This window comes from Falco naumanni, chromosome 6 (assembly GCF_017639655.2).
Source record: "Falco naumanni isolate bFalNau1 chromosome 6, bFalNau1.pat, whole genome shotgun sequence".
NCBI classification, from domain to species: domain Eukaryota; kingdom Metazoa; phylum Chordata; class Aves; order Falconiformes; family Falconidae; genus Falco; species Falco naumanni.
Window position 1 is genome coordinate 41391520 of NC_054059.1, and position 23488 is coordinate 41415007.

At 38.1% G+C, this 23488-nt stretch overlaps 1 protein-coding gene across 1 annotated transcript in view; it reads left to right on the forward strand.

Moving 5' to 3' along the window:
* The window catches only part of PRKN (parkin RBR E3 ubiquitin protein ligase), a 616239-nt gene that overhangs the window by 334037 nt on the left and 258714 nt on the right, over positions 1-23488 (forward strand). The gene's annotated exons all lie outside the window — the stretch shown is intronic.

Genomic DNA, 23488 nt, shown 5'->3' on the forward strand with positions numbered 1-23488 from the left:
ATATGGTTGGTTTCATTTCATGGAGAAAATATTTGAATATTGAAGTGGTTCTTGCTGAACACATGAACCGGAGATTAACCGGATTCCAAAGGGTATTTCTTTTAAAAGCAAATGCATACTTTCTTCACATTAGCATTTTATAATCATGAAGTTCTAGCAGATGACAGCATTACACTCTGATTTAAAAAAACCCCATACACCTTGACCTCTACTTTTCCACTTTAAGATTAAGTAAATTGTTAACTTTCGTGGCCTGACTTTAAGTACTAAAAAAAAAAGGACTGCAATAGGAATTTCAAATAGCCTTCCAGTTGATGAAGTTATTGCTACTATTTTTCACCTCATTGAATGAAATGTAGATCACCCTGAGAAAAAGAGTAGGAAACAAAGTTTGACTTAACTAAAAAACGGCTTACACTGAGTGTGGAAGATGTGTTTTGAGAATTGATTCAATTACACTGGCACATGGACTGCGAAATTTTCAAAAGTTTTCGTGAGAAGAAATATATTAGAATTATTTTTCCTGTTGCTAAATTTGCATGTGTGCATATGTTTGTCACAAGTGCTGCACAGTGGTATGAAGATAGTTTTCCAGCATATTAGAAGCTGCATAGAAGATCGGTTTGCCTGGTTACCTGAATGACTTACACATAAATTTCAAATTACTAGATGGGAGAAAAATTGGCAACATTTCTTAAAATGGTGTTTAATTCATATGAGGACATGCCTTGAGGATATTTAAAGTACAATAGTAAGAGCCATTTAAAATTATTTATATTTAATTGCTTCATGAGCAATCTAGAAAGTCTTCAGTTCACATTTAACTAGAATTGGTGTTTATATGCTGTCTCTCTATGTCTGATTTTACTTCCCCCCAACAATTTGCATTGCTACGGCATTTACACATTATGTCATACTGCACAAGACATTTTTTAATGTTGTGTAAGAAAACTTGTCATGAGGAACTTAACAGAAACTTATATACCCAGTTCTCTTTCCTTGACCTTGACATTACTGTAGTACTGTGTGGTCAGTCTGTACTCTCAGCCTCCCTCTTGCTTCTCCAAAAGTTAATCCATTTTCTGCTCCCACACAAATTAATCACCTACTTGAGATGAATCCATCCTTTTGCCCCCTCTTTATTGGTTCTTTCCCCTGTTCTCCTGTTAGCTCCTTAGGTCAGTCAGTTATCCCAGTGATGCAGTAGGCAGCTCATCTTTCTCCTCTTTTGTGGGTCTCCTTGCAGCCATGGCTGGTGTCACAGAGCTTCCTGCAGTTCAGGCTGTTGTGTTAAACTAATCCACTTCCACCTCTTCTGTCTGTAAACCCATTGCTAGTCATGCTGTGCAAAACTTGTATTAGGGTTTTTCCCTATATCTTGCAATTCCAGTTGTTCAGTTCAGAAGTTTTATCTGTCCTTTTTTTCTCAGAGAGGCGGCTGAGATGTTTGCAGAAGTTTTTACCCCTGGCTGGCAGTAGGAAGCCAGTCTTTTTCTCTCTTCTGTGTGTTGAACACTCTGGGATTGAGCACTATAAGCAGGGCAGGGATGGGATGAGGAGAAAATGCTGAAATACTCAGGGATGCAATTTCTGTCTTTGAGAAGTGAGGAAGACATAGGCTTGGCCTGAGAAAGGGATACCATATAGGATACACAAAGGACAACTGTAGTACTACTGTTCAAGAGAGACAGGGTTCAGCTGTGGGAATGAAAAAGCAGCTGCTGCTGCCAATCTAGCCTCAGCTGTGTTAGACTTCAAGTGTTAAAATTGCTAAATCTGGAAATGCTTAAATGTTGCTAATCTTAAAAGTTTCCTAACTCCCCACATCAGAAAGTTGTTTTCAAAATACTATACATTAAAGTTGTACTACTAATGATAATAGTGGTAATAATAATGATACAATTGTGATAGATTTTCTCTCTGTTCTTCAGTTAGTAAGAATGTTTCTTGGAAAAGTTTCAGCAGAGGTGCTGCCCTGTGCCAGTGGAGTGCAGAGTTTAGGTGCACCGCAGTGCAGTGCTGTGCAGTAGAGGTTCTTGAGCTAGAGCTGAATAGTGATGCTGAAGGGAAGGAGGTATAGTTGTTGAAGTATAGCACGTAAGATGGGCTCTTTGACACTTCTGGTAGGCTGATGAGGACTGACTAGGCAAATACTACCTCAGGACCTGTGCTAGTATCTCTGGACAGTGGTGTGTGGTGCTGTCTAGGCATACCTGCTTGCTCAGAACCAGCCTGACTTTCTCTAAAAAAAATATTATACTGTGCTGGCATGCTTTGTATTGGAGAGATTCTCAGTCACAGTCTCTGAGTATCCAGTGATTTTAAATAATATTCTATCTAAACCTAAAAATGATTGCTACCTCTGTCAGTTCTATTTGTTGTGTTACCAGTTCTGTATTAATAAAAGCATTTGTAAGCATTGTCTTTCAGACTGCTTTGCAGGATGAAGAATAATGAGTGCTGTTGTAAAATCACTGGTTTGTTTCTGCAGCTACCTGAACCTGACTTTCTGGCATGCAAGAAATTTGGTTGTTTCTAGAGTTAGATTGTATTTCAGCTAGGAGCTGATGACTGTTTTTGAGTTGTCATGAATAGTCACTACTATGGAAGTCATGAGGCTGAGTTAAATCACACCTGAAGAGAAGGAATGCCTGAGTCGCCAGCCCCTTGTCCCTTACTGTTTAGCTACAAAGGATTTTAACATCCTTCATAGCGATGGGTCCAACAGCTTTCATCAGCAATGAATTCAAATAAGAACCATTCAGAACAGTATCGTGATTTTCTTTTCCCCTTATCATGGCAGTCCTGCTGAATAGTATAAGATTGCCGGTTTGCCATCTAAAGTTTGCAGTCTTCATCTGTGCAATTGCAATTTGCAATTTGCAGTTTGTATTTATGTATGAGGACAATAAAGCACTGTTTGACACAACTTTCTCTAATTACCTCAGTGAAGCCAAAAATGAATTCCTCTTGACAGGAATGAATACCATGGGGCATGCCAAGAAGACTTTTCTTTCTTGCTGTGGCAGTATTGGTAATACATGTCATCTCTAACAGAGCATGACTCAAAGCAAAAGATATTAGATCTGAGCTTCATTGAAAGGTTAGATGTTGATTTGAGCCTGCTTCTAAAAGGAATACAAAACGAAGTTGTATTACTGTAATAAGATTTATGTTATGGTAAGTGACCAGGTTGCACAGACAGATCGAAACAGTCATATTAATATGTGTATTTTTAAACATGACAGACTAATGCTGAAGTAGTGTTTATGGTGTCTTGAACAGCAAATACTACTGTTTTGAGTTCAGATTTTTAAAAGTCATTTTACTTTTCCATTTTAAAGTAAGAACGGATTTACTTGAAAACTAGCCCATTTCTTCAAGGCATATGTGCATACATTGCCCTGGAACTGCACAAGAGGGTTTGGTTTTGTAATTAAGCCTATTTAAATTGTTTGCACTTCCAATTAGTTCTGTTCATTCTAGTGTTTTTCAAAAATAGAGATAACATAATGAATACAGCCTGCAGTTTCCTTTAACATTTGACTCACTGTTCCTGATTTTTATCAAGGGATTGTACCAACATAGCAAGTTTTTTATATCTGTTTTAGATCAATCTAGAGGTGAAAGTACCGCACACACAACAGAATAAATATAAACAGCAGCTGCTACAGCAAAGGGTCACTGTGACAGAGGAGATCAGTGTTATCATCACATGTATATGATAACTTCAGCTGGGAAGGATCTAGGGAATTCAGACGAACAGTGCTTCTCAAGTAGGTTCAATTTCTTGCTCCCTGGAACAGATATGCCAGAAGATGTGTTTTGTCATTGCATTCAGGTGTTTTGTGTGGTTATATCCTTGCTTTTCTTTGATTTCTATTATGTGGCCTAATTAAGCAGGAGATGATATGTGTTCAGAAGGCAGCTATCATCTCAGCTGATGAGCTATGATATATCACCTTGATAATGCCATAGCTTTGCTTTGTTCTGACACGAAATGTGTCATTGCTGTGATTTTTGGAAAAACAACATTAATTCCTTAGTGTTTAGCTGCTAATCTAGTGCCAGGCAGCACTACTCCAGCTGAGAGCAGCCAGCATTGAGGACCAGAGCTCTGAGCACGGTAAGTGGTGCATTGATAGGATTAGCTGTTCAATGTGGCAGCAGCCCCATAAGTCAAACCTACTGTATCGGCTCAGAACAAGGAGTTATAGATAGGAGCTGGCTGGGTTTTGTTGGTCATTAAAACAAAAAAGTAAACATTACAGATTATATTTTCTCTGCCCTTGTTAAATGGCAACAAAAATCTATCCCATCTCTCTGTATGGTGTCTTGTATTAATGAGGCTACATGCACAGAAATTTCCATGAGTGGTGACCTCCAAGTATCTTTGAAATAATTAATAAGGTGCTTAGAGGGACAGATTTGCATATGCATGAAAGATCCTTTATGGTTATTTAGTTACTGTGCAGGGCAAAGAATCTCATAGCATTACCTCAAAGCCGGAATTGTATATAAATATACAATGTATTACCCATTTAAACACATACTGTTCCTATGAACACCATTTAATTTTTAAAATGGCATTACAGCATTATGGGTCTTGGTCCCCAAGGTAAAATACATTTCCACAGATCTTCGGTGGAAGAAAAGAAGAAAAGTTGGTGAGGCCAAGGAAAGGCAAGGTTTTACTCTGCTGTAGGCACTTTGCAAAAAAGTCTTTGCATCACTTTGTTTCTTACGAGTAATCACATGCATGACATATTTTCAAGGAATCTGGATAAAAGACACAGTTCTCCTGATGACTGCAAAACACTCTTGTATCTGGAAATAATCTGATTTTACCACACAGATATATTAATAAATGAGTAAAATTACCACCAGTTTGTGTATGGAACTGCTAATAAAAAAGTCTAAAGCTTTGAAGTATAATAAATTGCCTTAGGAGCCATGTTCCATTGCAAGAAAGCTTCTGGGGAATGATTAAGGAGGCTTATGTATTAAGATTAAATTTTTTATCCCCATTACATGCCATTTGTATCATAAGAGTATGTCTTATTCCTATGGAGGATGTCAATGCAGTGGTGAATCTCTGAATGATCTTTCAAAATAATAGTACTTAAAAAAAAAAAAGGAGAATAAGCAGGTAGCATCATCAAAGTTTGCAAGTAAAAGGGAGGAGAAAAACTGCATTTGATTTGATCACTCTGAGTAGTGTCTTTGTATCTTTCTGTTTTAGACACAATCTCTATTAAATTTAGAAAGGTGAGTTTGTGCAAGGAGTTTAAAAGTGAAGGTCACTGATCTATGAACAGAGCTTTCTCAAGAAAGTAATGAGGAAGCAAGCATAGTTTGGTGGGGCCTGAAATGGAAGAGTACACCCACCGGTTGGTCCAAGAAATAAGATTTACCTAATGTGAAGCCTCGATATGTCAACAGTTCCTGAAATTTGGTTCTCCAAAAACCCTGCTCAAATATATTTGAAGTAACTTAGGAAATTGCGGTGATTATTAGAGGAATAAATAAAAGGGATTGGAAGCACACACATCTGCCGCTTTTGGAAGTTTTTCACAGTGCTCCATAAGTTTAATATTTAGAGGGTGTCAAATTCTTGACAATTATAAACTTTTCATAATTTCTTGTTAGTATGAAATATCTGAGTGTACAGAAGCAGATGTAGGAGGCTGGAGAAACGCTTTTTATTTTTTTGTATATTGTACATCTTAGAAGAGGTTTTTTCCCCTCCGAGGAATTAATAAACAAGCAGTTACAGTTTTCAGAGCATTTGTGGTGACAGCTCTAGTCAGCAATGTGGACAGTGGGATTGAGCGTACCCTCAGCGAGTTTGCCAGTGACACAGAGCTGAGTGTCAGCACACTACAGGGGAGGAATGGCGTCTAGAGGGATCTTGACAAGCTTGAGAGGTGGGCCTATGCAAACCTCCTGAAGTTCAACAAGGCCAAGTACAAGGTCCTACAGATGGGTGGGGGCAATCCCAAGCACAAATACAGGCTGGGTGGAGAATGGGTTGAGAGTGGCCTTGAGGAGAAGGACTTGGGGGTGCTGGTTGACAAGAAACTTAACATGTCCTGGCAATGTGCACTTGCAGCCCAGAAAGCCAAGGGTATCCTGGGCTGCATCAAAAGAAGTATGGCCAGCAGGGCGAGGGAGGTGACTCTCTCCCCCTACTCCGCCCTCGTGAGACCCCACCTGCAGTACTGCATTCAGCTCTGGGGACCCCAGCGTAAGAAGCACATGGACCTGTTGGAGCGAGTCCAGAGGAGGGACACAAAGATGATCAGAGGGCTGGGGCACCTCCGCTATGAAGACAGGCTGGGAGAGTTGGGGTTGTTCTGCCTGGAGAAGAGAAGGCTCCGGGGACACCTTACGGCAGCCTGCCAGCAGCTAAAGGGGGCCAACAAGAAAGCTGGAGAGGGGCTTTTTGCAAGGGCACATAGTGACAGAACAAGGGGTAATGGCTTCAAACTGAAAGAGGGTAGATTTAGGTTAGCTATTAAGAAGAAATTCTTTCCTGTGAGGGCAGAGACACACTGGAAGAGGCTGCCCAGAGAAGCTGTGGATGCCCCATCCCTGGAAGTTTTCCAGGCCAGGTTGGATGGGTCTTTGAGCTACCTCTTCTAGTGGAAGGTGTTCCTTCCCATGGCAGGGGCGTTGGAACTAGATGATCTTTAACGTCCCTTCCAACCCAAACTGTTCTATGATTCTGTGAATCTTTTTCACCTCTAAAGTGTTTTAAGAGTGGATTCCTCTAATTTCCCTTCCTACAAAGTCTTGGTCAGTACACCAAGATGAATAATGATTTTTTCTATAAGGCTGTATGTGCATTAAACAAGCCGTATAGCTCTGTGCAGCACCCTGGAGGAGAGTGCTTTGTTGATGAAAGGCCTTCCACTTTGCCTAATGTTGGAAGCTTACCAGGGAATACAGCTAGACTGCTTTTGACCTTGGTCTAGCAGATAAAGGTAACCTAACCTTATTCAAGTGATTACAAGTTTATTCCAACCAGACTTTGACAGAGGGAATCAAAAGCATATAGATAAACTAGGTTTTTACTTTTAAGAGTTAATTGAATTTGCAGCAGTTTCCTGAAGAACTTTTTATTATATTCTGCATTCTCCTCTCACTGTGGGCATAAAATAAACATGCACCAACAGTGTATCAAGTGAGTTTTTGTGTTCCTTTAGAAGCACAAGCGCATGAGGCTAGCTCAAAGGACATGGTTAGAAGTCACAACTCCTTCATTTCCATTTTCAATGTTGACTGAAGTTCAAGCAGTGACATCTGAGGTATGTTCCCTCAAGTCTTTGCTCTGTTTCTGTAGCAGCAGATTTCCTACTTCAGATCTAAACAGTCTCAAAATCTACAGAACAAGAAGAGCTTGATCTCGTGGTATATTTGAGGCAGGCATTGGATTCTTCTCTGGGAACAACTCCAGTGAAATTATACCATATGATCCTTACAGAAATCTGAATTGCCTTAATTAAATTCAGTGTGAAATGTCTTATAGGTGTTTTACTCCCTTATCTCTTACTAGTTCTTCTGTTGCAATATATTTCATTTGTAAATTGCATGGAGATGACAGTGCATATAGGCTTAGTCTGGTTGGCAATAATGAAGAAAAAGAGATAATGAAAAAATCTTGCTTAGAAATTAATTTGCTTTAAGAGCAACTTCTTAAAAGTAGATTTCTTGTCCTATAAAATAAGATTTCCAGTGTCAAAGTAAAATAGGCATACTGAACCAGTGGCAGAAGTGTGTGTAGAGGAGTCTGTCTGTCTTTCATTTCTATATCCAGCTGAGGTGGAGGTGAAATTTGTCTCAGCTGGAGTCAGTGAAAGCTGTGACTTTGTCTTTGGAAATTAAAGGTATTAGTTCTGACTGAAAGTGCTTCTGCCCATATTGGTTTATCTTATAATAATCACTTGATGTGAGTGTATGGTTGGCAAGTCACTTTTAAGCTGCCATCCAATTGAGAAAAATCATCACCTACATGAACAATAAAATCAAGTAATAGAGTCTTGTTAGTCACCAGCTTTACACTCAACTGCTTGAATAGGTCTTTAATTCAAGCTAAAGCTATTTTCTAATTCATTTTATATAAGTGCTATTATAGCAAGTACGATGATTTTGACTATATGTCCTTGAAGTCTGTTTTCTCCAGATAAGTGTATTTTTTTAAGAAAGGAGGATCAGGTTCTGAACAAGAAATTTTTGTGTTCATTCATGGTGGCAGGTTCACTTTGAATCAGAACTTGATTCACTTGCTCCTGGATGGTGCTTAGAAGCCCTAAATTGGCTTGCTTGATGCTCCAGTTCTAGTCCATGGGCAGTTAATGAGGAAGACACTGGGTGAAAGATGGATGTAATGGAGATAAATACAAGGAAAGAATAATGTACAGGGAATAGAGTCAGGAGTCATGAATGGAAGGAACGGAGAAAGAGGCAAAAAAGGCAGTGCATTAAGGAGAAGTGTTGGTGACTATTCAAGGAATGAAAGAAAAAAGATCTATAGAGGAAGGGTAGGTAAAATGAGAAAAATAAAATGTCTTCAGCTTCCCTCAGATTTTGCCAAGGCTGGGAATTCAGTTTTTAATGACTAGCTCAGTGGTTTAAATGTGGACTGTTCTTCAACAGACTGGAGACACCTGAATGTTTGTCCTAAAAATGTCCAAACGATTGTAGAAGGTGCAGATTTTTACAGCTGAAATTTGCTTGAGGTGTTTATCTTGCACTACAGCAGCATGAGGGGAAGCTGACCTTTCATGCCTGGATAATTGGAGATTTCCTAATGGATCAGTTTTTATCTGAGCAGAGGGTCTTTTTCCGTATAGTGCCATCTCTGAGGTGGGCTATGCAAGGAACGGTGTTTGTAAGAAATCATTACTGTCTGCTACCTTATAGACTCCATAGATAATGTACTGGGACCAACTATGGAACATTCAGCATGTGTTTAGTCTCTGAAGCCTGGTGATTAATATTCCCTGAGTCACTTTCTGAGCATTGGTTTCCCACATGGCAGCATGTAGAGCTGCTGCCACATCACAGAACTGGCTAAGGACATTCCCCTTCAACACAGAGTTGGCTTTAATTAAATTTCTGTGTCTGGAAAGTGAAAATCTAATTTTCTTTTTGACATTTTCTATATTACTACTTAGACAAAATTATGAAAATAATTAATCCCTGTGAAGCAGACATCAGCATTATAAGGGGTACAAAAATATTGCATATAAATAATACTACTAATCACCAATCTGATATAATTTATTGATGCAAGTTCTTATTAAAACTCAAATCAGATTTGTTCTTGATATAGCAGATGTGTCAAATGATTACACAATGTAGGTGCAAGTGAGGGTTATAAAAAGTAATATGGTTCAAACTGTATCTTAATAAATTCTGTCTCACCATAAATGTATTTCAAGAAAAAAATAAATATGGGGTGAAAGGGGGTAAGGTGTATGATTTAGAAAAGAGATCTTTATTCTGTATCTGGATCAAATGCAGTCCAATATAACGGTGGTCTGTATGCAATAATTTAGTGTTCTTGTTCTGATCCATGGGGAATCCTTGTTCATATTACAAAAGTCATCATGTTACCTACTGTCAGTTTGTAGCCTTGTTTCCTTTCCTAAGGATGCAGAGAAGGATGCAGAAAAGGATCTTGTAAGCGTGGGAATCAAGTCCCCTCTTTGTAGCTGAAGTACTTGGTGGAAATCAGAAGTGAGGTTGGAGTAGCATGCTGTGGTTTGCACTGATGAAATGCCACTGCAATGAATGCTTTTATCAAGATCCTGTCATATGAACTAAAAAGTAAAATGTTTATGAAATGTGAACATCTACGCATTGCACTGTGTCAGTCTTGGCATTGACTGAAGTATCACACTTCAGTATTGTTCCTTAGAACTTGATGCCATAGGCCATTTTCACATATTGGTCCTTGGATATTGCAATTGTACTCTTATCTGCTTGAGATTTGTTAGAGGGTTTTTTGCTGGATGATTTGGAACTGCCATTGCACAGAGAGGGTATATGGAACAATGGCACTGAACGTGGGTACCTGAGAGAAGACTATGGAAAGAGGTACTGGTCAAAGTAAGTTTGGATTGCAGGGTCACAGCCTATTACAGTAAGAAGACAGTAAATCATCAAGTTATTGCTTATGCAGATTTGCTACCATATGATAATAGAGTAGTCTTAATTTGGAAATAAGTCTAGATTCTTGAAGGTAAGAAATATGTTTATAAGCAGATGGTGAGTTTTAAGAAGGTCTTGTAAAGGAATTATTCAGAGGCTGACAGGGTTTTTTTGTTTGTTTGTTTTTACTTTGAAGCCTCATGGATTTGGGCTGATTTAGAAATGTTTATGTTTCATTTTCCAATTTTAAAAACAAAGTATCCTCATTATTTCAATTAAAGGGACAATAGGATCTGCCAGAACAATTTAATATCTCTGTATTTAGTGCAGTAGTTTATGTTTTGACCTTTAAATATCTGTAAGGACACCGACATTGCAATTCGAAGAGTTTAGGTTAATAGCATGGCTGGACAGCATCAGGGACACCTAAAAAGGAACTTTCCCAGTACATGATTTAGTCTGATTCATAGCCAGGGTAGGGGGTAAGAGGCAGAAGAGATGCAGTTAGTTGAGAATGACAGTGGAACTTAGGTTTTGCTTATACACTGTTTAAATGGCTGGGGAATGAGGGTGAAGGAGGTTCTAAGACTTTCCTGTTACTGAAATGCTTACGGAAGTGAAACTGGTCAGACCCTTGCTAGTCATGTCCTTCATTAACAATTTAACTTTGAACAGTATTCACACATTCCCTGTCAATATTTTTGCATTCTTTGCTTACTGCACATGCTCGTGGATAAATTTCAGTGGTAAATAATAAGTTGTAATGCAGCAACATTCATAAGATTACACAGTATGTGTAACAGAGGTCAGACTGTTACGGGAACAATTATGTTTGAAATTGAGACCATCTAAGTAGCATCCTGGTGTGCTTGCAGAGTCGCTCACTATCTGTCTGTCAACACCAGTTTTCTTCTCTTCTCTGTTCCCTGCCACCCTAGACGTCTCTTTTTAAACTTCTTAAAAAATGAGGCACCTGCTATAAAAGCAATGACCTGTCAAAGTGTGCAGTTGTCGCCATGTGGTGCACACCTTCAGCTTTGTGGCTCACACTGCACAAGGCACTCACCAATGCTTCAAGAATGCTTTTACTGTTCATCTTTTACTGAAATGGCTAAAATATCTAGGACAGAATTTTATTGTATTAAAATCAATTCAGAATTCCAAAGAAATTCTCACTCCCATTTAAGATATTTGGTTGTGACTGTAAATTCATTTTTTGTATGTGTAAAACACAAATAGCTTAGTTGAAGGTGTTAAAAAAGACACATGAAACAACTTACTGGCAAATACAGTGGGAAAGGTATGCACATTAAAAGTCTCCTGCTTCATTGTTCTGATGTCTTTCTCCCTGTTTTTTTTTCCCCCCTCCAAAGAATAAGCTTATCCTGATTATACATTATGTCTTTTCACAATTTATTTTTACCTTATTTTCTTCTTTCTGAGAAGCAAAAATTCTTTCTATTCTGTCCTTCGCTGCCATTCCCTTTGTTGTCTGCCCACCTTTGTTGTCTTATTTTCTGATCCCTAAATATTACTGGCTCACCCTCTGATTCTTTTCCATCTCTTTCTCTCACTCTTCATTTCTCCTTTCATCTTTCGTTTCTCTCCCTCACCTTGGCATGCCTTGCTGTCTCCTCCTGCCCTCTGTTTTCTAATTGAGATTCCAGTCACTGTTGATCTCTCCTGTACAGACCAAAAAGCAGTAGGGCCTCTGGGCAGATAAAAGCATAAGGCAAATTGACTTTGGAGGTGGAGTAACGTAGAGCAATCACTTCTGAGGGTCAGTTTTATTGTCTGTGACCACTAGGAAAAGGGTGTTTGCTATTGTGCCTTGGCTGTGTAGGTGAACTAGCTAGGTCTTTTTGCCTGACTTTTTCTTTCTCATCTCTCTGTGCACAGCTTAGACACCAACCAGTGAATCAAGAGCAGGAACATTCACACTCACTTGTTGCATGCCTGATGCTGTGACTGTGTCCCCTAGGGAGAGGCAATGAGAGGAGTTACAATAGAGGCTGGGTACTCTGGTAACTTGGCCCAGGATAGCTGCTTGAGAAAGAAAATCCTGAGTCAAATGGAGTGTGGGGCTTGGGGGCTTGCTTATTTGTTTTGTGACTGACACGTAATGTTTCCTTCATTACCATTACCAGGTAGAAAACAGTTAATAAGTTTGGGGCTTTTTCCTCTCTTTTCTTTGGTAGCCATGTATGCATATGAACACACATAGGCACAGCCTTCAGCAGGATTTCTGGCCAGCTAAAACACAAATTAAAGTACCAAAAAGTTGAAAAGTCCTTTTGTTTGCCTTCTACTGTGTTTGGAATACGTAAGAGTGCAATGCCAGGTACAAAGGAAGTTCAGCTTGTCAGCTAAATAGTCTGCCCTGCACAGTCAGATTTTGCTTTTCATGATCCATTGCCCCAAGTAATATCCTCTGTTTATATCACTGCTGGAGGAAGGCTGGAAATTATAGAGGCGGTTTTGGTAATAACTGCTAGCAGAGAGACAGTATTTACCAGAGAGTATGTGATGAGACTCTCAGGTAAATAATCAGCATTTTAGAAAAACTACCTAATTATGCATTTAATCGTTTGGAGCCGTTCCAGTCACTTGGGAAAATAATGTGCATTTTGTAAATCTACCTAATTATTTATTTGTGAAGGAAGTAATTCTAGCCTCTTGGGTAAGTAGCATGAATTTTATGACTTCCCATACAGATCTTTTCTGCTTGAGAATATCAGTATTAAAAAAAAAACAACAACCCACCACCACCTCAAAATACCAAACCAAGAGAGTGCAAAAATACATTATTAGTAAATGCAGTGGTTTTTCTACTTTTCTATCCAGTGATCTAGTATTTCTATAAAGGCTTCAAATGTTACTCTGCTTTAACATAGCTGCCTACTATTCTTAATAGGAAGATGAGCAGTGAAATGCATCAGACATATTTGTGGATGGCAGACCGTCTGTTCAGACGGGAGTTTTGATGAATCAGACTAACTCTAGTCAGCAGTTATTAAAAGCTAGAGCACAGTTAAGAGCAGAAACTGCATAGCATCTTTGCACTGGACATGACAGTTTCCTCTTACAGTGGTATGAATAAAGAATTGCATACTTCGATCATAGCTAGTTACTAGCAAGAGAACTGAATGTCTGATATATATCTGTCAGAACTAAAATAAGTAATTTTTTTTTTACAGCATATGTCAGGCCACAGGGAGTTACTTATTCTGCTTCTATACATTCTTCCCTCTCTCAATTTGTGCTTCTTTCACTCTGAGCTTTTTCCTTTATTCAAGAATTTATAGACTAGTTTCCATAGACTATCATGAAAGCTATTTTGAGTTTACTTGGTGTGACTGTATTTGCTCTGCATGTTTAAGTGCTACAGAAGTCCACTTTTATTTTTGCAAAAAGCTATAAATAATTTTCTTCAGAAAATACCTCAAGGCACAAGTACTTACAAATGGTATATTTACCCTATTTAATGAAAAGTAGAATTTTCATAATAATAAATCTAGTCAAGAGGAATTTATGTGAAGATCAATTTCTTGACATTGCATTTTCTCAGAAAGTAAAATAAGGTTTACTTCTAAAACTACAAAATACTACCAGCATTTAGAATATTTTCATTATCAAAACAATATTGTAGAATTTTGTTTGAGAAATTTGAATTGAGACTTTACTTGTAGAATATTGTTTAAAAAAAGATCTCCTTATCTCCATCCGACTTCATCTGGATTTATGGGTATGTTACATGAAATTCTTTTCCCATCACAGAAGCAACATCAAAAGCTGAGGACAAAACAGTCACATTATGCCTGTAATAAATGTTTCCCCTAAAGGACCTAACCTCTAGTGCTCAGTTGGATGACTTCCACGATAAATAAGAGGAAGAAATTCTAACAAAGATTTTTTTATGTCATTCTGTCCCCATTTCTGTGTTTCATCCTAGGGTAACCTAGGACTCACCCACCTTTTACTCATTGCTCTTATTGCAAGTAACCTGTATCTCACTCCTGCACTTCCCTCTTTTCAGAAAATTCTGGGTATGCTGCTGCTTATATTCAGTCCTTCACCAATGGAAGCAATATTGCTCACCTGCAGTGCACAGGAACATGCAAAATTAGCAGCGCAGGTTTAGCCCAGTTGGTTGCTGCTCAAATGTTTATGTTTATGCATGGGTTTGCATACTTTCCTGGCTAAAAGAATTTTCATGCATCAAACTCATTGCTAGATAGCATCAATGTCACCAAGATGGACTGATTCACTTAACTGCTTTATTATTTCTAAATAAACCAATTTTCCTTGCATTTTCACAGCATATTTGTAAATATATCCTAACCTGAAAAACATTGTTTCAGAATACATTGTATTCAAAAGTAATTTCAACCCCTCATGTGTTGTATGACTATCCAGATACACAGAACGTGTAACGTTGTATTTCATGTACTGGATGAAGCTCATGGAAGTGTTTTCCATCTTTTGTTCAACTGGTTTTAATTCGAAGTCCCAGTTAAACAGCACTCTATAATAAATTTGACATTTAAATTTTGGACATATAAAATCGAGGTTTCTAATGGGGGCATGGTGGGGGACATACTAACAAAACAACCTCTGATTCATCTATATTACCCTAATTTTGTTTACAAAATAGGAGGCATTCACAGTATTTGTAGAACTGAAAGGATATATGGCACAGTGGGTATATCTCACACTCTTATAACCACATACTGAAGCACCACAACACTGTGGTTTGGTACAAATAGCAAGGTCCAGCTTCAGAGCAAACGTAAGATGGTTTAATCTTTGCTTTCATTTTAGCCATACTGGAGCCTGGACATTAACTAAAATTTGAAAAGGGAACAGTATTGCTGTAGTATGGGCCAGCTCTGGGCTGGGTTTGTTCTCTAGATGCTGTTGTATAAGGGATGTTGTTCAACAGACTATGACCACAAAATTCAGGACAGCCCCTGCTCCTCTTGCACCAGGAAAGTTTCCTAATGTTAGCGTGATCTTCCTGTGGCTGCTATGTGTGTGTGTTAAGGTCACTGTCTCTCACAAAGCAGCCAAAAGCTGTTAATAATAAGTTCTTACATATTAACAGGAAAGTAGCGTAATTGAAGTGATATTATGTGCAACATAAGGAAATCTGTATTCATACTTTTGGTATTCCAGAAATCAGGACTGGTGTGTGCCCGAGATGTTTTCTCAAAGATGATTACTCCTTTAATTATGGTAATTAAAAGTACTATGTAATTCATACTATCTGATAGGTTAAATATTTGAGAGCAACATTAAGTTGCAACTGAGATTCACAGCTTCTTCTTACCAGAAATCTTTATAGTCCTTTTAGAACAGTGTTCTGAAGTGATACTTACTATCCTGCAATGACTGGGGTTATGTATTTTGAGAATGGGAGATGTTACTGCACAATTCCCAGTGAAACTAATGGGAGCTCTGAGTGGATCTTTGTATTTGAGGATTTAAGCTATAATTATCCATGGTTTAAAATCTTTCTCCCCCTGAATTTAAAAGGGTTGCCATTTGAATTTGAAATTGAAAAGTACCTAGGATGGGGAAAAGTGGTTTTAATCATAATGCTGAAATAAATAATAATAAATTTAGCCCCCTAACACAATACCCCTGAATTTGAAAACTTTGGGTTTGTTGGGCCCATATGTATGTAGGGAGCTTCCTGGCCATTTAAATAAAGACCAGAAAGCAAAGGCTATTTCTTAGAGCAATTAAATGTCTTATCTTTGATACTATTGGAAAATGTGGATTTATGCCAACAATAAAGATAAAATGAGATTAAATTCTGGTCCTCAATTCAAAAGTGCAGAAGAGTCTTCTTATGAATGAGAATTCCGTATTTTGGGGAGGTTGTAAATATAAAATGTTCTCTGGACCATGTCTTGTGATATATCCAAGGAACCTGAAAATGTGGTCCTCTGTCTTTTCTGGTATGATGGCATTCTTTTTTAAAGCACTCTGCTCTATTTTGAGAGGCAGCTTTACATCTGAAATTAAGGCATAGTACTAACAATATGGCACATACATACATATGTTATTGTTTGCAGCCAGAAAGTGTTTACTAATGCACCGGAAAAATCTGGAAGAGATAGCACTGAAATCTTGGCTTGCTTCAGCCACCCACTTACAAACTGCTGATCTGGCAGCATGTAGACATAGACTTACACCCAGAAATATGGGCAAACCCAAGCAAAATGTAATGATTTCCACCTGCAAAGAGTTGTCTTGGTTCAACTTGCTGTTCTGCTGCTTTAAGTATCTATAAAATGAATTGAAAGGACTGAAGTTCCTCTAGATTTATGTTTCTGATCTTTTGCTATCAAGTTCCATATGTGTACAGATATGTATACATATCTGTATTTTGCTTTCACTTTATGCCATCTAACTTCATTGAGTTAAAAAACTGTATTTTGGGAAGGTAATGCAATTCAAATACACAAGTACCTCTTTATTTTGCTTTGCATTATGTTTTTAATTTTTTACATTAAAATGCATACATCATTTAGCTTTCTCTTGCTCTGACTGTTCTTTCAATACAAATCAATTAACTTTGCTGAATTTTCCAATCCGCTAATTAATAGGTTTACACTGTAGTTCAAATTAGTCACCTTACTGTATATTGAATATTATTATATAATAATAAGGTTATCGCAGCTGAAAGCAAAATATGATTACACTCACAGTGATTGTTTTTAACAATGAATTATTGCTTTATTTATCTATGTTTAAATATGTATTCTTGAAAGACAATTCTCAAGCACGTTTTTAATTTCTGCCACATGAGGCTTTCCCCTTCTCCTAAAAGACTTCTATTCCTTCAAAGTGGCTAGAGAAATGTTACTTTGCAGTGTAAATATATTACCTTGGCTATTAGGCTTAGAAGAGTTTTTCTATTGCCCTTGGAGAAATGAGATCTTCCAGCCTTTTTCAGACAATCATCAATCAGAAACTGGCCGCCTTTAAGAGTCTTAACTCATTTTTTGAAGGCAGAGTTGGAAAATTTACTGCCAAAATACTTGTTTCTGTTTCCATGTGTGTAAACTAAAACTCTAACTTTTGTTTGTTATCTGTAATACATGCCTGTAACCTGTATATAAAAGGACAAAATTAAACTCAGGTTGGATAGTAAGTTTCCTGTGTGGCTTCTCCCAAATACCACTCTTTGCAGTTTCCCTTGTGTGCCTGCTCAGCCAATCTCACTCCTGAAAAGGTCACTTATTTTATTTGCATGTCACATCGTATAATGCCACATGCATTAGGTATTCATGTGATCATTTATAAGCTGTGTGGTTATGTGCAGTTATAGTCACTCAACTCTGCTGCCCTTGTCCCACTAGGATTTAACTGGAGCAACTTTACAATTCCAGACCTCTGAGGAATATCAAATAGCACAGTTTTTAGTACAGCTTGTGGGAGAACCACTTTTAGTTTTTCATGTTTTTGTCTTCCCAGAACATGCACAAACATTGCTAAAAGTTAGATTTTCTGAAGAGCTTGTCTGGGCACAGTTCAGTGCAAGAGCTGTGCCGATTAAGATACCTTGCAAATCTAAGGAATAAAAATGGAAACTTTATGCTCTTAGGGAAGAATCCTTAATTTCCATTGGCACATACTTTTAGCTCATAGCAGACTTTAAGTTTATGACACTTTTTATATGTTGGAAATCTACTTTGCATATTTGAGAGGTTTTAAAAAAAATTATACTATTCCTCTCCCTCAGGGCCCTCTACAGTTGGAATCTTAGTACTAAGGGAGCCTGCTTTTACAAGCAGATGGGTATGAAAAATAATCCTAATAAAATTTGTAAAACTGTTTTTTACATTTTTATAGGAATATATTTGTAAAGTATATATAGGATACAGGATGAATGATGGGGTTTTATGGCTTAATATTGCTCAGTTAGGTTGACTTGCATAGCTCCCTCATGGTTTTGTCACGGTTTCTTTAATCCATTGCAAACTCATATTACGCATTATACATAAACATAAATATTTGTGTGTGAGAGTGACTAGTATACGTATATATTCAAACACAATACGTATATATCCACTCACACATGCACATAGTTATATAGAAAGGTATAGCTTTCAAGCTAGAAATTTAGGAATGTCAGAAATTGCCATACTGCTTTGGCTACTCCATTTACTGAAGTAAGATTTTCCTTTTAGATATTTCCCTGCAACTCCAAATGAAGTCATTCAGCTGTGATTCTTTATGTTATGTTAGAAGAATTGAATCACTGATATTAAGAAACTATAAACGTTTAACATCATAATATGAAGCATGCATACTGTACAAGTGGGTCAGTTGCAGTAGAAATGTTTACCTCTATTTTTCACTATTTCTTTATGTTGCATTCTTATATTCTTTCCCTTACTGTGGCATATTTTTTTCCGTTTGTTGTTTTGCTCATTCATTCAGCATTTAATTTAAAAAAATCCCTATTTTTAAGCATAATGTGATGCAATGTACTGTAAAACTCATGTAGGTATGGGAAGAGGAATGAAAGTAAGAGTAGATATTAGGAGAAAGAAGCAAACATAAAGGAAAGACGGAAGTGGACTCCAGCCAGTAAAAAGAGCTACAGAACTGAAAAAGAGACAGTTGGCTGCAGGGAGAAGGCATAGAATTGGAAGAATCTCCTTCTTGCATACTCTTCAGAGGGTCACAGCAGTGTAAGGGACATTATTTCCTCACTCTGATGAAAGCTGAGGTGTAGGTGGCACTTTCCTTCTCTTCACCTTTTGGCCTTCAGGGTTAAAACTACAGAGATATTCGAGCCACTGAACTCTTCACTGAAAGAAAGTACTCTGAGAAACTGAAGGGGACTTTCAGGCAGCTTGTTGCTTTGCTTTGACTGCCTCTTCCCTGTGCTGAATGAATGTTTTCTCAAGCCTCCTCCTCATTTTTACTCCATAGTTGGCCATTTACTCATTTTGTATACTGTGTTCATGCACCTTTTCTGCTGGACTGCCTGGCCATTCACTGTTCTACTTTTTTTTATCATATTTTTTTCCCATGGGACACTTTTCCCATGTCCTAAAACATTTAAGGAATAAATGCTATTTGACACTAGGGATATGTTAAATCCATAATGTTTATTTCTCATCACTTCTTCACATGTGTGTCTAGTTTACTTAAAACCTATGTAGTTTACTTAAAGCAAGGGTTTGTTTGCTAGTCTAGCTCAGTGGGAGTATTGTTGGTCCTTACTATTGTAAGCTTGAATCTCCACAAGAAACGAGAAAGATAGTTAAAGGAATGATTTAAGGGGAAAAAAAGATGCATTTTGGAAGACCCTAGAACATTTTAGAAGTCTGAGTTTCAGTGAAAAAAAGACTAAAATATGCACAGGGGGATGAATTAAACAATGCATAATGTTGCAAGAATTAAAGATGTTCTGGATGAGTCACTGAACATAGGTGAAAAACAGAACAGAACTGCAATGCCATTAGATATTGTGGGAGTTACATTTGAGGTAAATATAAGCATAAGAAATAGTTGGTAGAAAATTATTCTGTCATCTAATTTTGCTGGCTAGTGAGAATCTATATGGCTATTAAGCTCTGAGTGGTTAGCATCTTGGAAACCCTGCTGAAGGACACAAAGAGATCACAGTTATTAGAAGTGAAATGGGACACAATTGCTCTATTAGAACCTCCATTTCTAATAGTCCTTTGCTGCTCTCTGAAGCGGTCAGCGCAGCATCTGTCTGTTTCCTCACTGTAAATGGCTGAGTATTCTCTGCAAATAATGCAATCAACTACATTTCTGATAATGCTTATAAAATCCTTGGTGGCTGGGAAAGGACCTTTGTTACCTCATATGTCAGCTCTAGGAGAAAATAACATACAGGTGTAACAGATCCTGTTGTATATGGCATTCTAGTCGCTGATCAACCAGAATGGAACAAGGCTTACAAAACTGTGAATACCATGACTCTCAAACTTGGTTTCATGTGCAAAAAACTGTTCGAAATTTTAATGTCTGGCTTATTTGTGAAATAGGACACTTCTGAATAGTGATCTTGCTGGGGGAAAGAACATTAGTAGTGGATAGAAGCATTGATGAGATATGTAGACCTGAAAGAGTTCTCCATTGGGAAAGGCATATTGAAAAGTGCTGTTAAAAGTGGTTCTTGACTATTTTGGTTTTGTGTGCCCATGTGTTTCAGGCCAACAGTGTAGATCATTGATGAAATATTAGTCAAATATATTTAAGTTTTTTTCTGAAATAAGTTTAAAACATTCATGTACTTGTCAGGTGTGGAATCAGACCTATAGACTTCAGAACATAAACTGAAAATACAGTTACTTCTGTTACTTTACCACTTATTTTTTCCACAGAAATTGTATTGTGTCTGGTCATTCTACAGAATTTATGGTGCACTTTATAGGAATTGTGACTTAGTTGTCTTTTTAAATATGACTTTAAGAGTTTCTTAGTGGAAATTTGGTACTAAACCTCAAGTTTCCTGATTTAGCAAACAGTATGGATTTGTAGATTCAGGTCTGGAAGTCACCAGGTGCTGGCAAACTGCAAACCAAACCACAAACGAGCAAAGAGCTCAGAGCTCCAGAAGCAGTGATATTGCTGGTTTCTGTACTGGGAGCATCCTGGATCAAAAGCTACTATAGCTCATAAAAGGCTGTCTGTTTGCAGGACAGAAAAATAAAGATGCATAAAGTTATTCAGTCTCAAAGGAGTCTGTGCTGGTATCAGGCACTGACTAGATCATTTTACAAGTCATGCCAAGGTACACACATCCTGAAGTCCCTCGTTCTCATTACTTGGCATCCTTTCTGTGTACCTTCAGATCTTCCATTCAGCTTGCACTGTTGCAGTATATCCTCTCAGGTTTACTGGACTACCAAGTGGCAGGTATTGTTTCAATTCTGTGGTTTTAACATCTCACATCCCCTCATTATCTCTGTCCCACTCCTTTGTGTTTTCACTTCTCACCTTTAGCCAGCTGAGATCTCCTGATGTCCTCAGTGCAGTGACACTGTCTTTGCACTCTTTAATTCCCTCCCATGTAACTCTCTTTATCTACTCTCTGTGTCTTTGATTGCACCCGACCTCATCCTCCTTTCCTCCATCTGCTGCTCACTTTATTCATACTGGGCCATTTCCCTTCCATTCCTGATTGAACTTCACCAATTTTCTTTTCTCTCTTCTTTTCCAGACTCTCACTGTTTTATTGCTCTGGCAGCATGAGGCACCTAATTTGCTTTCCATCCCCTCTTTTTAACTCCATTGGCCAGCTTTACCTTTCATTCTACACTTTGGCCTTGTTATGCCTCTTCGCTGCTTTTATCACCTCCCACCTCCACTCCAATTATAAACACTGAATAGGGAAGCAGTTGGCAGTCAGCTTTGTGACTGCTAATGTCCTTTGAATGAGTCAGAACCTATGGAGTGAATAAAACACAGCCCAGTTTAATTCGGTCAAGCTGTATCTTCTTGTAAGAGCATTAAGTCCCAATCATATATTCCTGTTGTCACCATTTCTAGTGGCCTAGCGGGTGAGTGAAAACCCTTACACTGTTCCTTGGCACAGATACTGCCATCTGTGCAATTTAGTGTTTGGGTTGGTTTGGGGGTTTTGTTTTGGTTTGGTGTTTTTTTTTTTTGGGGGGGGGTGTGGTTGGGGTGGGGAGGTGGTTGCAGGGAGGGTTTCTTCGCTTTGTTTTCTTTTCCTTTTACTCCCATTCCTAAATGTCTTTATTCTCTTTCTAATGTCCCTTTGTAACTTTGCCCACTTTTATAGGCAAAAAAACTTTTGTAGGTGGGTTCTGTTCTTGAAGCTGCGAGACAAGGTAGTCAGGCTTGGCATTGCAGTGATTTCTCTCAGCTTCAAGAAACCGTAAAGAGTGGTTTCCCTTGGACTTACGATTCATGCGCAATTGACTGTGGTATCTTAAGAACATACAAACACTGAAAAGTTTCTCACAACCGAGACATTTTAAGGTCAGTCCTCTTTCTGGATTCTCTGCCATATAATACATTGTATCTTGTATGTCCCTTTTCCTGAGACACTTAGAAAGTCTTTTTCCTCTGTCCGTCTGCTTATGTGTGCAGGACTTTTGATAATTTTAATTTGTACTCCTCTGCAAAATCAGCCGATGTGTTAAAAAACTGGATGCATGAGTGTTAAGGGAAAGTGAGGGAAGAGACTGTCAGATGCACACAGTAAGATCATTTTTTAAAAAGTCCAACTCCTGAGGCATAATGTCAAATGTGTCCTAAATGTCTAAACTGCAGCTGAGGTTTTTCCATACTGCCATTCTGCTGATTCATGGAAAGGCAATTGCATTACCTTCCCAAAGACTTATGGTAGTAGTAATTACATATTTGATGTTATTAGATTCTCAACATCCTGCATTGTGACAGTTATGATTGACTTATTGATGAATGCATTAATTCAGTCCAGAGGACAGAAGTTTAAATAGGACTTTTTAAGATTTTCACATATAGGCTTGACAGGCTGAAAAATGTCTTAATGTCTAATTTACAGTTCTTTGAAATCACCAGCTTTTCCAGACTTATTAGTTTCAACAGTTATTAGGAAATAAAAGTCAATTAGCACTTCCAGTATACACCATGAAAAGATATTTCCCCAAGGTGTAAATGTGTTACTTGGTAAAATTGCTAGCCAGTTACATCCTGTCAGTACCCAGGATGTGAAAGCTTTGGATACATCTAAATAATAATGTGAAAATCAGTTTACTCTTCACATGCTGAAATGTCAATAAACAAAACTTCCTGGTGTCCTTTGGAAAGCTGTGAAATACACTGGGCTGTCATTCCCATTAACAGATGGACAACTTAAAGCTCTGTGAAACTTTTGCATGTACATATTGAGTGGACGAAAGGAGTGACTTTCAGTGAATATTGTAGTATTTTCCAACCTCATTGAAATGAGGTGTTTGCTTTCCAGAGAGGAGAAAAACCCTACTGGGTACTCCTGACCAGGTCAGAGAGGGTTGGTTGGTAGCAACCAACCTTCCAACCATCGCATCCTTCTGTTGGGGCTTCATGTGTTAGAGAAGACACATGTGCTTTCAGCCCAGTTCCTACTTGCATGCAGCTTCATCATTCCTCTGGCTTCTTCCTTCTTTCATCCCCATTCCCTCCTTTGGCATTACTTTTTTATCAAATGAGATGATCAGCTCTCCAGGATAAGTCCTTTGGTAAGAGATGGCAACCGAGCAGCTTGCTTTCTTTATGTCCTTTCTTTAATGTTTAGAAAGATGTTTGCTTTTCTGAAAGGGAACAGTCATTCGGGGTGAATATA